A 13,296-nucleotide genomic window follows, 5' to 3' on the forward strand; every position below is an offset into this window, starting at 1 on the left:
CTTATATTTATTATTTATTCAGAGAGAATAATTTCTAGATAAAATGAACTTAAAACATTTCATAGCTCCTATAGTGTTTCATTGAGAAGCTACCATATTTTATATGATAGAAAAACACTGACACTCTAAAAAGGAGTATATAATATAATGGAGATCTGAGAGAAACATTTTGAGAAAAGAAACTGTATTTAATAAGACCACTAAGAATTGAAGATAGTCATTCTCAAATATTTTTTCCTTTTGAAAATTTTCGTTTAATTAATAATTTAGAAATTTTTTTCTATGGTTACAAGATTCATGGTCTTCTCCTCTCCCTAACCCCCTCCCATAGCTGATGCACAATTCCACTAGGTTTTACATGGGTAATTGATCAAGACCTATTTCTATATTATTGATATTTGCACTATGGTGATCAATTACAGTCTATATCCCCATCGACCCATGTGATCAAAGCACTTGTTTTTCTTCTGTATTTCTGCTCCCATAGTTCTTTCTCTGGATGTGGATAGTGTTCTTTCTCATGAGTCCCTCAGAATTTTTCTGGATCATTGCATTGCTGCTAGTAGATTCTCAACTATTTTTTCTTAATTCAGGTTACTTTGTCATGCTGACTACATAATATTTTTAAAGATAATATTTAATATTTAAATAGATTTTTCAATGCTAAGGGAGCTTAAAGAGGGAGGGTTGTTTTTTTTTTTGGACTTGACATCTGAATTCACTGGTATAAGGAATCCCTTTGAGGAAACTCTTTCTCTACCAAAGCAAATTAACATTAGTTCTGAAACTTGAATGCTCAGAGTGCCTGGACCACTGAAGGGTTTCATTGCTAACCCAGGGTCACATGGTTAACATGTGTGAATAGTAAGATTTAAACCCAGGTCTTTTTTTCTGAATTCATAGTACTCCATTGCTTCTCTGAGTTGACTTATTCTTTTAAATAACTGTTTTTTAGGCATTTTTTTACCTTTGCTGATTTTATACTTCATCCCTAGCCATACATTCTTTCTCTAGTCATGCTAGCCTATTTTCAGTTCCTCACATCTCTATAGGTCTTTTGACTGGATATTTCCATTGCCTGGATTGATTAGCCTTCTCACTTTCCTTCCTTAGAATCTCTAGTTCCCTTCAAGATTCAGTTCAGACAGTATTTTCTGCAGGAGACCTCTTCTGATTGCCTCAGATGTTAGTGCCTTTTTAAGGTTACTTTTCATCTCCTCTGTATCTTAACTGTGTGTATAGCCAGTATGTATGTATGTATGTATGTATATTACATATAGACATGAATATATAATTTACATAAAAATATATATTATGTGTAGATAATATATTTAATAATATATAGTCAAATAAATATATAGTTTAAACATATATACATACATATATATATATTATTATTATGTGTTTATGTGAGATCAGGACCTTTCTTTGTATTCCCAGTGCATACCACAATGTTTGGCACATAGTATTTAGTAAAATAGCTGTTGATTAATTAACTGGTAAATTAATTAACCTTAAAAATAATATACCCATAACCTACTTCCTAATTTCCATTGTTACTTCAAGGATACCATCATCCTTCTAATCAATTTTTGCAACCTCAGAATAATCCATGACTGATTGATACCCTACACATTCAATCTTTATTGATTCTCTTTGCACCACATTTCTTGCATTTATCCTACTCTCTTTATTCATACAGTCATTGTGGTAGTTCAGTTAGGCGCTCATCTTGTAGACTATTGTAATGAACTACTATTTAATCTCCTTGACTAGTACTTTTCCAATCTATTGTTCATTTACGTGTTAATAGTACTTGCCTAAAATACATGTCTGACCTTGTAGACTTTAGTGGCTTCCTATTACCTCAAGTATCAATGACAAACTCTGTCTAGCATTTAAAGTATTTTATCACATTGTGCCAACTTACTTTTCCAAGTTCCTTACACATTAAATACCCCAGATTTCAGCCAGGTGGACTTTTTTTTTTTGCCATACTTCATCTATGAGTCAGTGAGTTAGGCGATAGGTATTTATTAACTGCCTACCTTATAGCAGGTATTATATAGTGATATTGGTCTCTTTTGCTTTCCAAGCAACATTTCATCTCTGCTCTTGGTGTTTTCTCTGGTTGTTCCCTTAGTCTTGAATGCTCTTCCTACTCATATCTAATTCTTATCTTCCCTGTCTTTCTTCAAGTGCTACCTAAAATCCTACCTTCTTCAATTGAGAGGGGAGGGAAAGCCTGAGGAGGTTTACAGAAGGATGAAAAGGTTTGAAAACTCTGCTGTGGAGAATGGAATAGTGAGTAATATTAGGGATATTAGCCTATCAGCAGTGAGCACTCAATTTAGGTTGTAGCAAACCCAATCAAAATGATTGTGTGATTTTCCCAACCTTTTGTCCATAGTATACGTGCAGTAGCAAAGGTAGCAGATGATTGGAGTGACCCAAGGCCATCTTGGCAAGGCACAATGGACAAAATAATTAACCTTTTAATTATAGTCATACTTACACATCATTTCCCTCCTTCTTTGATTTCTTTAAGATATAGGCTAAGTAGTGGTATTTCTGAGTCAAAAGATGAACAGCTTAGAATTTGGGGACATTGGTCCAAATAATTTTCCAGAATAAATGAACCAGTTCATGGCTTCATTAACAGGGCATTAATATGGGAGAAAATCACAAAAATTATTATTTTTATTATACAAATCCTTTCAAATAGAATTTAAACTTGAATCCAATTTAAAATCTCATAATTAAACATGATATGAAGTTGTATTTAGAAACGACTTTATACCACTTTAGTCACTCCCCAAACATACCCACCAAAGGGCTTCCAGGTCCTCAGATGGATGAGAAAATTATTCCCTCAGTCAAAGTTGGACATTTTTGGAGGCACATTAGCACCTTTGAATGGGGAGTGTACCATTTGTCAAATTGCTCCTCTGTTGCACGAAATGATGCTCTAATGTACTTTGAAAGTGAAAACGTACCTCTGCAACCTCTCCATTTCCACTATGGAAGCAGCTAGCTCATCTGTCAGGTTCTGGAACACTAATGTACTATTGGAATTCAACCCCCTCTTGGGAGGCTGGAGCCAGTCAAGCAGAAAACCTTGACGCATAGTCGAGAAGTAGAAGGAATAAAAAAATAGGCTACAAAAAGCAAAATAAAGTAGAGCTGTCCCTTCAAAATGTACTCCAAAGGTCTTTAATATTCAGCCACAATAGAAAGGGCTTTAATTTTTACAATATAATCTCTCCCACTGCCAACTGCTTTGTAATTTATGCAACCCAGAACAAAACATTCAAAAAACTTTGAATTGGATCTGTTTCCATATGACTTGATATTTAAACTGTTCTCAGGAATTCCTCATTCTCTAAAGTGATAAAGAGTGGTACAGACTTCCTTTTAATCTCCTGACTATAGTTTTGAATTAAATCATTATTTTATGTTTTCCCTTTTATCTTTCTTTTCCCTCTTCACTGACTGTGATCCAAATTTTTTTCTAATCATTGATAGTAAGAAAATTTCTGTAATGAGAAAATTAAATATTTTAATTAAATTTTGTCCCTTGATCCTTATATAATATACACAATTGTCCACTTAAAAATCAGCTGGTAAATTGCTCCATTAAGTGTAATCCCTAGAACTTTGGTCACTTTGGCACTTTAATAAATGAAATGTTAGGGATTATATATTCTTTGAAATTTTATGCAGATTAAAGAACTAACATTTCACATTTGAAAGAAACAATTTTAACTTTGTAGAAAGTCAGGGGGAAACGGTAAACAATATCCAAAAAGCTTATCTGAAAGCCTGCTTTTGTTTTATGACTTCTTTCCTGGGCAGTAGCCTCAAAAATCAAGATGGCTTAATAGATGAAATGTGTGAATTTTCCATTTGGGAACATCCATAATATTTGTTGGTACATATAAGTTATAAAGTATCCTGGCCAAGAACTTACCTCTTGTCATTGCTAAGGCTCTGTTCCATCTGAATGCATAGTTTAATGTACAATCAAACTGTGGTTATGTTTCATGAATTGACTTTATACTAAGCATAATATTTTATTATGCTATAAATTATGACAGTATGTTTATATGTTAGCAGCATTTCTTATTTCAATGGTGTTTCATTTAGTGAATTTGGTATGCTCTCTCCCCTTGGGTTCAGAAAATATAAAGAGGAATCACAAGTCAATTTGAGATGTTTTATGAATTTTAATTACTGCTGTAATTAGATGCTCTCACTGCCCTCTGAAGCACAGAAGACTGCATCTGCAGCTTCAAAATTGAAGCTTCCCTCACATCTGATTAATCCCACTAGATCTGTTTCCAACTCTCAACTTTCTCTCTTTTCTTCTCTATTTCTGTTCAGCCTTCTATGTAGGAGGTCTTTTCCTGTGAATATCCCACTGTGCCTTGTAATAAAATCAAAATAGAAAAGGTACATCAGTCAGAAAGCAATCATCTCTCTAGAAATAGAAAACCTGTCACCTTATTCTTAAAGACCTTAGATCATTCGGACCAACAAGCAATAAGAGTGAGCCTCTGTTGTATTGTGCTTTGCTTTTGTGCCTGACCATTCATACTTTGGCAGAGGTAGAAAATACATGAGAGGAAAGGAAGACCAGATTTTTTAGTCCCTGAAAATGATATAGTAGAGAGAGCATAGAATTTGAGTCATAGGAACTGGGTTTTGAATTCTAGTTTTAGTATGTACAGTACTCTCTGTGCTACCTTGAACAACTTACTTAATCCCACTGGGTATCAATTTATTCTTCTGTCAAATAAGGGAGTTGGACCAGATAAGCTCTAAAGTCCATAGTACCTCCAAATCCTATGGTTTAAAGCTTAAAGCTTTAATTCTAAATCAAGACCTATTCAAAATCTTTCCAAGAAGAGTCCTAGGTAGAGCTGTATTTCTCTTTTTAGATTGTGGAAAGAACTATTTTGTTTTGTCTCAGAAAAAAAATCTTTTTGAGTTATAGAACTCATTGTGCTTATCAATTCATGTTGCTAACATACTACATTGAGATTTTTTCATCAACATATTTTTTTCTATTTTTCTAGTGGACTTGATATATTTAGGACTTGAAAATAAGAAGTAAGTAAGGCTTTGTTGCATTTTTAAAACTCAGAATAATGTTTTAAATAGGATAAAGTGTACTAGTGTTTCAGTAGCATGACAACTGGAATTGATAGAAGAATTAATTCATTCTGTTGTCCAAAATAACAACAATAAAAATAGCTATATGTTCAAATATTTTCATAGCAGTAGTATATGTAATTATAAAAAGGAAAAATGGAAAGAAATGTGAAACACTGAAGAAATGAACCAATTATGTGACATTAAAGTAATGGAATATTATATAAGACTATGAAGAAGCATAGGTAATACCAAAAAACATGTAAAGACTTTGAAATAAAGAAAAGCAAAAGTAATGAAAAGAAAAGAAAAGAAAGAAAGAAAGTGAATAAGAATAAATGGGAGGGATTGGGGGAAGGAGGGAGAAAACTCATTTATGCCTTCCTCTATTTTCTTGGTACTGAATTATTTAAAAATTTTCTTTAAAAGAATTTAATAATTATTTTAAATAAATTTCTTCTTCCATTTCTTTAGGGATCTTATTTTTTTATGAGAACTGACTCATTTATCAGTTTTCTTGGCATAGAACTGGGCAATATATTTTCTAGTGATTTCTTTTTTTTCCTGCTGGGAATTATGTATTTTTTTTAAATTTGGGATATGAACCTTAAAAAGTAGGTGTTTTTTTTTAATCCATTCAATGTTTTATTTTGGTTTTGCTTTCAATTTTTATCCCTGAGATTAAGTATTTCTACTTTGGTGTCATTAGGAGGGGTGATTTTTTCAATTTTCTTGATCTTTTTGTTTTCTTAATTGCATGCCCAATTCTTTGATTGGTCTTTCTCTATTTGTTAATGAATGCATTTAGAGATGTAAAATTTCCCTTTTTAGGATTGCTTTAGCTGATTGCCATTAATTTGTTATGTGTTCTTATTGCAATAAAATTTAATAAAATTTTCTATTGTTTTTATAATTTGTGATTAAAATATAAATGTTTTTCTTACTTTAACCCACACTCCAATTTCTCCCTACTATTATGTAGTATAATACTTATTACTAATATCTATTCTAAAGAATATTATGCATACATGGAAGAAAAATAATCAAATTCCTACAAAGTCTCCCTGGAAAAATATTTTTGAGGTATTTTTGTACCAATGATTTTCTAGTTTTAAATGTTTGTATGATGGCCTCCCTTAATCTTTATAGATGGTTTTTACCACTAATACTAATTGTCATTTAGTGAACATCCAGGAGATGTGTAGCACTCAACTATACCATCTTTCTCACTTAAAACACCAGTTTTATTTCTAACAGGTAACAATTTTTTTGTCTATTCCAGATTTTAGGGAGAAACTATCCTAAAGTCATCCTTTCTCATGTTCTTCTCTAATGGGCTTCCGGGTTCTTTGATATACCCATCTTTCCCTTCAAGTTACAATCTGCTATTTCTCGTCATATTTTTGGTATCTCATATTGAATATAGACATAAATTTATGAAAGTCTCTAGGTCTCATTCTTTGCAATATGTTGAATAATAAGAACACACAATTGCCCAATGTTCTCATTAAGAAAGTAGAACCAAAAATGGTTATTTAATATTATATTTATTCTCTGTGTGACTTACAGGACCTCTTGGGCCTCTGAAAAAGATGCCCAATCATCTGCTTGGGAAAACGAAAGAAAAGAAAATTTCAGTGCTCTTTTTATATTCCTCCATTTCATTTTTTTTCACTTTATTTCACTTGTTCAAAAATAAAAATGTTTTGGGGCAGGAAATGGGGGTGGTCTTGTTGGTTCCCCTATATTTCTTCTTGCTTCTGTTACCACTCTACTTTTTCTCTTTTACTCTGTTTACTAATTCCATTTATGGTTCAAATGTCAAGTTTGATATGACCATCAGAATTTAGACATCTTACCAAATCTTATTTCCTTTGAGCTAATCTTACCAACTCCAAAAATGTTTTTCATTTAAAAGTTGTTTTTTTTTTTACTTGTAAGTGTTAACAAAATAGAAACATATGAAATATATTTTGGTTTTAAGGAAGTCATGATGACAATGTTTACAAACACGTCATCCAACACTTATTATGTGTAGTTATGTGACAAGCAATAATAAATTAGAAAAAGCTTCAACTATAAGTTCATTATAATGTTTTTTAAATATTAGTTTCACAAGATATCTTCCTGGACAAACCCTTTCAAAAATGTCTGTAGCTACTGTCATTGTGATCATTCTCTTTTTTCACTCCCTTTCATATTTCCCTTACTTTTAAACCAATTTCCTGGTTCTCTTTCATTTCCTCATTCCCTTTCATTTCAGCTGATTGGGTTCTTACAGGCTCTTAGAACTGCAAGAGACATAAGAAGCTAAATAGTCCAGCCTTCTCTTTTTAGAGTGAAGGAACTGAAGCCACAGAATTTATCTCATTTATTTATGATCCCAAATCAAACATATTCTCCATTATACTTGCTACTTTTTCTTTTTCATGTTTTCTCCTTACTATGAACAATCTTCCCAATCCTATTACCTTATTTATCCTAAGTCTCTTTGATATTTTATAGTTTTAGATGAAAAATGATGCTATTCTCAAAGAAGGATGTTAATCATTTGCTTTCCATATATCACAGTAGAATATTTTTTTTTATTATTTCTAGACACAAAGCAAAAGACAGCTCCATTTAGTTTATCAAGATAGCCTTTGTATCACCTGGTAACAACATTTGGATGAGTAGGGGATCAAATACTGCAGTTCCTCTCATAAATTCCTCTTGAGCATGTGAACAGAATTTTAAAGAATGATGATATTTAACAGTAAACAAAGAAGAGAATATCAAAACTCTAAGTTCTGATGATACATTATGATGAAAAGTTGTTTGGTTTTATTGGGTTTTTGTTCTGTTTTGTTTTGTTTTGTTTTATTGGTGGAGGCAACATTATGACAGAATGACATAGTTTAAAAAATAGGAATTAACTACAAAGCTTCAAGCTTCTAGCACTGTTAGAAATCACTGAGACAATTAGTAGCAGGGTTGTGTATGTGTTTTTAAGTGGCTGAATACAGATTCAAAATTATGAGCAGTTAATAACAAGTGACATGAATAAATCTTTACTAATATGAACATGATTAACTCCTAAAACACTTTTTTTCCCAGACAGGTTGTAGCTTCTTTGGTATGATATTTTTAAAGTGATAGCAGTAGACACCTTGAAGAAACATCATTTACAGCTAGAATTTAGGTTCAGGCTTAGAGATTTTATTATTCAAATTTTAAGCAAATAAAAATATGCAGTTTGTTTTCATTTAATAGACAGATTTTCAACAACTTAGTCTCATTCCATTAATGGTGTGTTTGGATGTAATGAGTGGAAAACAGTTTTAAAAGGTTAGTTTATGTAAATTCTGTTATTCTACTGGTTGAAAATTAGAAGCATTAATTAATAATAGCTAGTAATTATGCAATAGTTTAAGGTTTACAAAGCACTTTACACATATTATTTTATTTGGTTTTCATAATAGCCTTGTAAGGTAGGAAATTATTGTATGTTTTACAGTTGAAGAAACTTATGCTGAACGAAGAAATTTGCCCAGGATCATAGAGATACTAAAAGTCCTGATGAAAAATTTGAATTCAGGTCTTTTAGACCCCAAGTCCACTTCTTCTTTTTTTTTAATTTGGGAAATTTTATTTAATTAATTAATTTTAATTATTTTTCCATGGTTACATGATTCATGTTCTTTCCCCACCCTCCCATAGCCAATGCTAAATTCCACTAGGTTTTACATGTGTCATTGATCAAGACCTATTTCCATATTATTAAAATTTGCACTAGGGTGATCATTTAGAGCCTACATCCCCAATCATATCCCCATCAACTCATGTGATCAAGCAGTTGTTTTTCTTCTGGGTTTTTGCTCCCACAGTTCTTCCTCTGAATGTAGATAGCATTCTTTCTCCTAAGTCCCTCAGAATTGTTCTGGATCATTGTTTTGCTGTCCAAGCCCACTGCTCCATTGACTCTGCCACCTGCCTTTTAGGAAGAAAGGAAACAAGCATTTATTCAGTACCTATGATTTGCTAGCCACTGTGCCAAGTGCTTTATAAATACTTTTAAAGTATTTAATTTTCACAGTACTCTAGGGAGATAGGAGCTATTATTATTCTAATTTTAGAATTGAGGAATAGAGATAAAAAAGAATGGAAGTGACTCACCTAAGGTCACCCAACTAGCAAATGTCTGTGACTGAATTTAAACTCAGATCTTCCTGACTCCATGCTCATTATTCTATTTATTAGGTTTCTTAGTTATTCAAAAATGCTTTAGAAACAACCCTCAAACTGTCTCTTTCTTTGTCAAGGAGCAGTTTTTTTTTCAAGTGGAAAGAATTCTGGGTACAGAATCTGAAGGAATTTGAGCCAGTACTCATGCTAACACTGAAGTAAAGGGCAAATCATTTAATATCTCTCAATTTCAGACTTTATCTGAAAATAGGTATAATGCTATACATGATTCTTTACAGTCAGAGAAATAAATCTCGAAGAATCATTTCATCTTACTTTTCTTGGTCATCTTACTTTTCTCATTTTCATCTTACTCATCTTTTACAGATGAAAGAAAAACTTGATAGATTAAGGAATAAATAATAATAGCAAACATAATTTTTGTATACTTACTATTTGCTAGTCACTATGCTATGTGCTTTATTTCATTTCATCATTATACCAACTCTGGGAGGTAAGTGCTGTTTTTATTCCCATTTTACAAATGAAGAAAGAGAGGCAGACAGAAGTTAAGCAACTTGTCTGGGTTTAGTAAGTGACAAAAGTTGGATTTGAACTAAATTCTTCCTGATTCTGAGCCCAGTGTTCTATCTAAGAGTCCCTAGGGCACACAATTATCACCAATGTTACACAACAGGATTTTATTAGCAGGATTCAAACTCATAACCTTTGATTCCAAATCTAGTACCTTTCATTGTGTTACAATGCCTCCAGTTACTTTTAATATTGTTTTAATTACCAAATGAAATAATGTGTGCAAAGTAATTTGTGAACTATAAATTCCTATTATTATTCTTTTTTTCCTATTAATTCCTATTATTATTATATGTTTGCCATTATTATTAATGTCCATGTAAAATACTTTAGTCACAGAAGATTGTTCATTTGATTAATATTCCTTTTCTCTTAGTCTCTGTTTTATAAAGATAAAGATTAAGCATATAGATATATGTTTATAAAATATGTTTTATGATTATAAAACCTCAAATATTATTAAAAATAAAATTTAGAAAGAACAATTACAAGGAGGATAAATCAATAAAATTCTATTTTGAAAATCCCTAAGTCAAAATAACATTCAAAGGGATTATAATTTAATAACCCATTGGTCTTATGCTATAATGATTTTCCATGAAAAATAAACCAAAATAGATCATTTCTGACTAAAAAATTGGGATTAGATTATGGAAAATGACTGTAAAAGAATTCTCACTTCCTAGGAATTTGAAATAAGAATTTTATCTTTTAAATGAAGATGAAAATTCTAAAAGAAATTAGCATTTGAGGGATATCTTAGGAATTATTCTAAAAAGAAATGCCTAAAACTAAAATTATACGTTTCACATGAAAACAGAGTGGGATGTCATTCCTTTATTAAAACATCTGGAAATATAATTTTACTTCTTTTAGGAAATTCAATTTAGCCTGAATAAATTACAGAGAAAGAATTTCTACATCAGTTAGATTTGCTGCCATGATAAGGGTCTTGGATTTACTGTCAAGGAACCTAGTTTTCAGTTCTATCTTTACCAGTTACCACCTCCATGGTCCTAGGCAAGCCTCATAACTTCAAGACCTTTAGCTGGCTCATCTATAAAATGAGCAGTTTGGATTGTGGGTCTCAGGTTCTTTTTAAGTCAAAATATTCAATCCCATGATTAAATAAAATACTTTAAAAGGAATTTCCCATTGTTAGAATTCTTTGGCTCTGGACTAGAGAAAATATAATTTATTAATTGAGAAAACCTAAAAAAGGAGTTATAATTTTTTTTGTGTGTCACGTACCCCTTTGGCAGTTTAGTGAAGTCTATGAACCTCATCTCAAAATAAAGATTTTAGATGAATAAAATGAAACATATAAAAAGATACAAAGAAAACAATCATATTTAAATATACTTACCAAAATAAATAAAATAAATAATAAGTTCACAGGTGTCATATTAAGAATGCTTACCCTAAATTAATTCATGTCAATACAATTTTTGAATTGTTGAAAAGCCCATGTTTTTCTTCCAGATAAAGAGAATACCATGGATCATAGTCTTAGAAATGGAAACCAATGGAGTGGGGCTACTTTTGGCATTTCCTAGTTACTAGAGAGAAGTATAAAATACATATTGGAGAGAAAAGATAGCCTAGACATAGAGGAATGAGTAGAAAGGTTGTGTCACTTCGTGTTACTGTTACTTGCAATACAAAAAGAGAGAGGTACCAAAAATTATAAATCACAAGCATCTGCATGTTCTGTTTATTAAGATAACATACTTACTATCAGGTCTTATTCCTCAGATATATAGAAAATTGAGCCAAAATTATAAAAAAAAATTAAGAGCCATTCCCCAGTCAATAATGGTTAAAAAAAACATGAAAAAACAAGCTTCAGAAAAAAATAAATCAAAGCTATCAATACTCATGTGAAAATGCCTAACACAACTGAAAAAAGAAAATGACAAATTGGAGAAGATTTGGGAAAATAGGAATACCAATGAACCTTTGGTGGAGTTGTGAAATGGTCCAAACATTTTGGAGAGCAATATGGAACTAAGGCCAAAAGACTATGAAATTATGCATACCCTTTGAACTAACAATACCACTGTTGTATCCATACTCCCAAAGAGATCAAAGAAAAAGGGGGGAAAAGACCCATTTACATAAAAGTATTTATAGGAGCTCTTTTTGTAAATTGAGAGGATGCCCAACACTGGTGAATGGATGAATATGATAGACAGCTATGGTGGAATATTATTGATCCATAAAGAATGATGCAGGGGATAGTTTCAGAAAAAAAAAAACTGTGAAGAGGTATATGAACTGATACAAAGTGAAGTATGCAGAATGAGAGAAGATGTATAAAGTTGTACTGGTAATCAGTTGTAGAAAGATTAAGCTACTCTGATCAAAACAGTGACTGACGAAATAGGTTTTATTTCATCAGTGCCTCCAGAAAGAGGAATGAAGAATTCTGAGTACAGAATGAAGCTTTTTTTTTTACTTTTCTTGCCTTTTTTTTTGCTATATGGATAATGTGGAAATGTGTTTTATATGACCTCATATATATACATACATATATATAATATGTATTGTATTTCTTGTCTACTTGATGAGTGAGAGCATTTAGAAAAGAGAGAGAATTTAATACTAAAATGAATATTCTAAAATTTTCCCAAAATAAATAAATTCCTAATAAATAAGTAAACAAATGAATTGAGAAAAAGAGATGTTGTTACTGCTCATCCTACATAATCCAAACAATATTTCCCAGATTCCCTAGATCCTGTTTGTCCTGCTTGATGAAGAGTGAAAACTTTTATCAGTTTATCAGAGAGCTTACCTAGACAATGTGAAATATAAAAACAACAATGCATTTGGTATCATGCTTAGAAATTAACAGATGATTGAGTTTTTCACTTTTCATTTAGATGATTTAGTATCATTTAGATAGTCAGAATATTAGCAAAGGTTTAAGACATTTCTTAAACTTAGGAATCATTTCATACCTTTCACTACTGAAAAACTTAATTGTTATTTAACCTTCAATCTTAAATGAATAGATCCTGCAATAATATTTTTAAAATACAGAAGATAAGTTATCAGCAAATAATTTCCACTAATGTTGTTATTATGTATTTTTCCTAAAATAGACTTCTTTCTTGGATAATTTTCTTGCCTGTTGAAGTTAAATGTATTTTGAAAAAGATCTTTCACATTTATATATGTATATATAGTACATATATATATTTGTATACATGTTTATTTATATATCCTCACAAGAAATATCATGAGAATTAACAATTTCAAGTTTGTGTAGGTGCTTTGATGATAGAAAAACTGACCTTTGAACCTTTGAACTTTAACTAATATTTATGTCAAATATGTGCTATGATAAAATCTAGATTAAAAATTTCAATAATGATTACA

At 31.2% G+C, this 13,296-nt stretch overlaps 1 protein-coding gene across 1 annotated transcript in view; it reads left to right on the forward strand.

The window, feature by feature from the left end:
* The window catches only part of GRID2 (glutamate ionotropic receptor delta type subunit 2), a 1,955,631-nt gene that overhangs the window by 1,560,648 nt on the left and 381,687 nt on the right, over positions 1-13,296 (forward strand). The window lies entirely within an intron of this gene.

Source organism: Monodelphis domestica, chromosome 6 (genome assembly GCF_027887165.1).
Source record: "Monodelphis domestica isolate mMonDom1 chromosome 6, mMonDom1.pri, whole genome shotgun sequence".
Taxonomy (NCBI): domain Eukaryota; kingdom Metazoa; phylum Chordata; class Mammalia; order Didelphimorphia; family Didelphidae; genus Monodelphis; species Monodelphis domestica.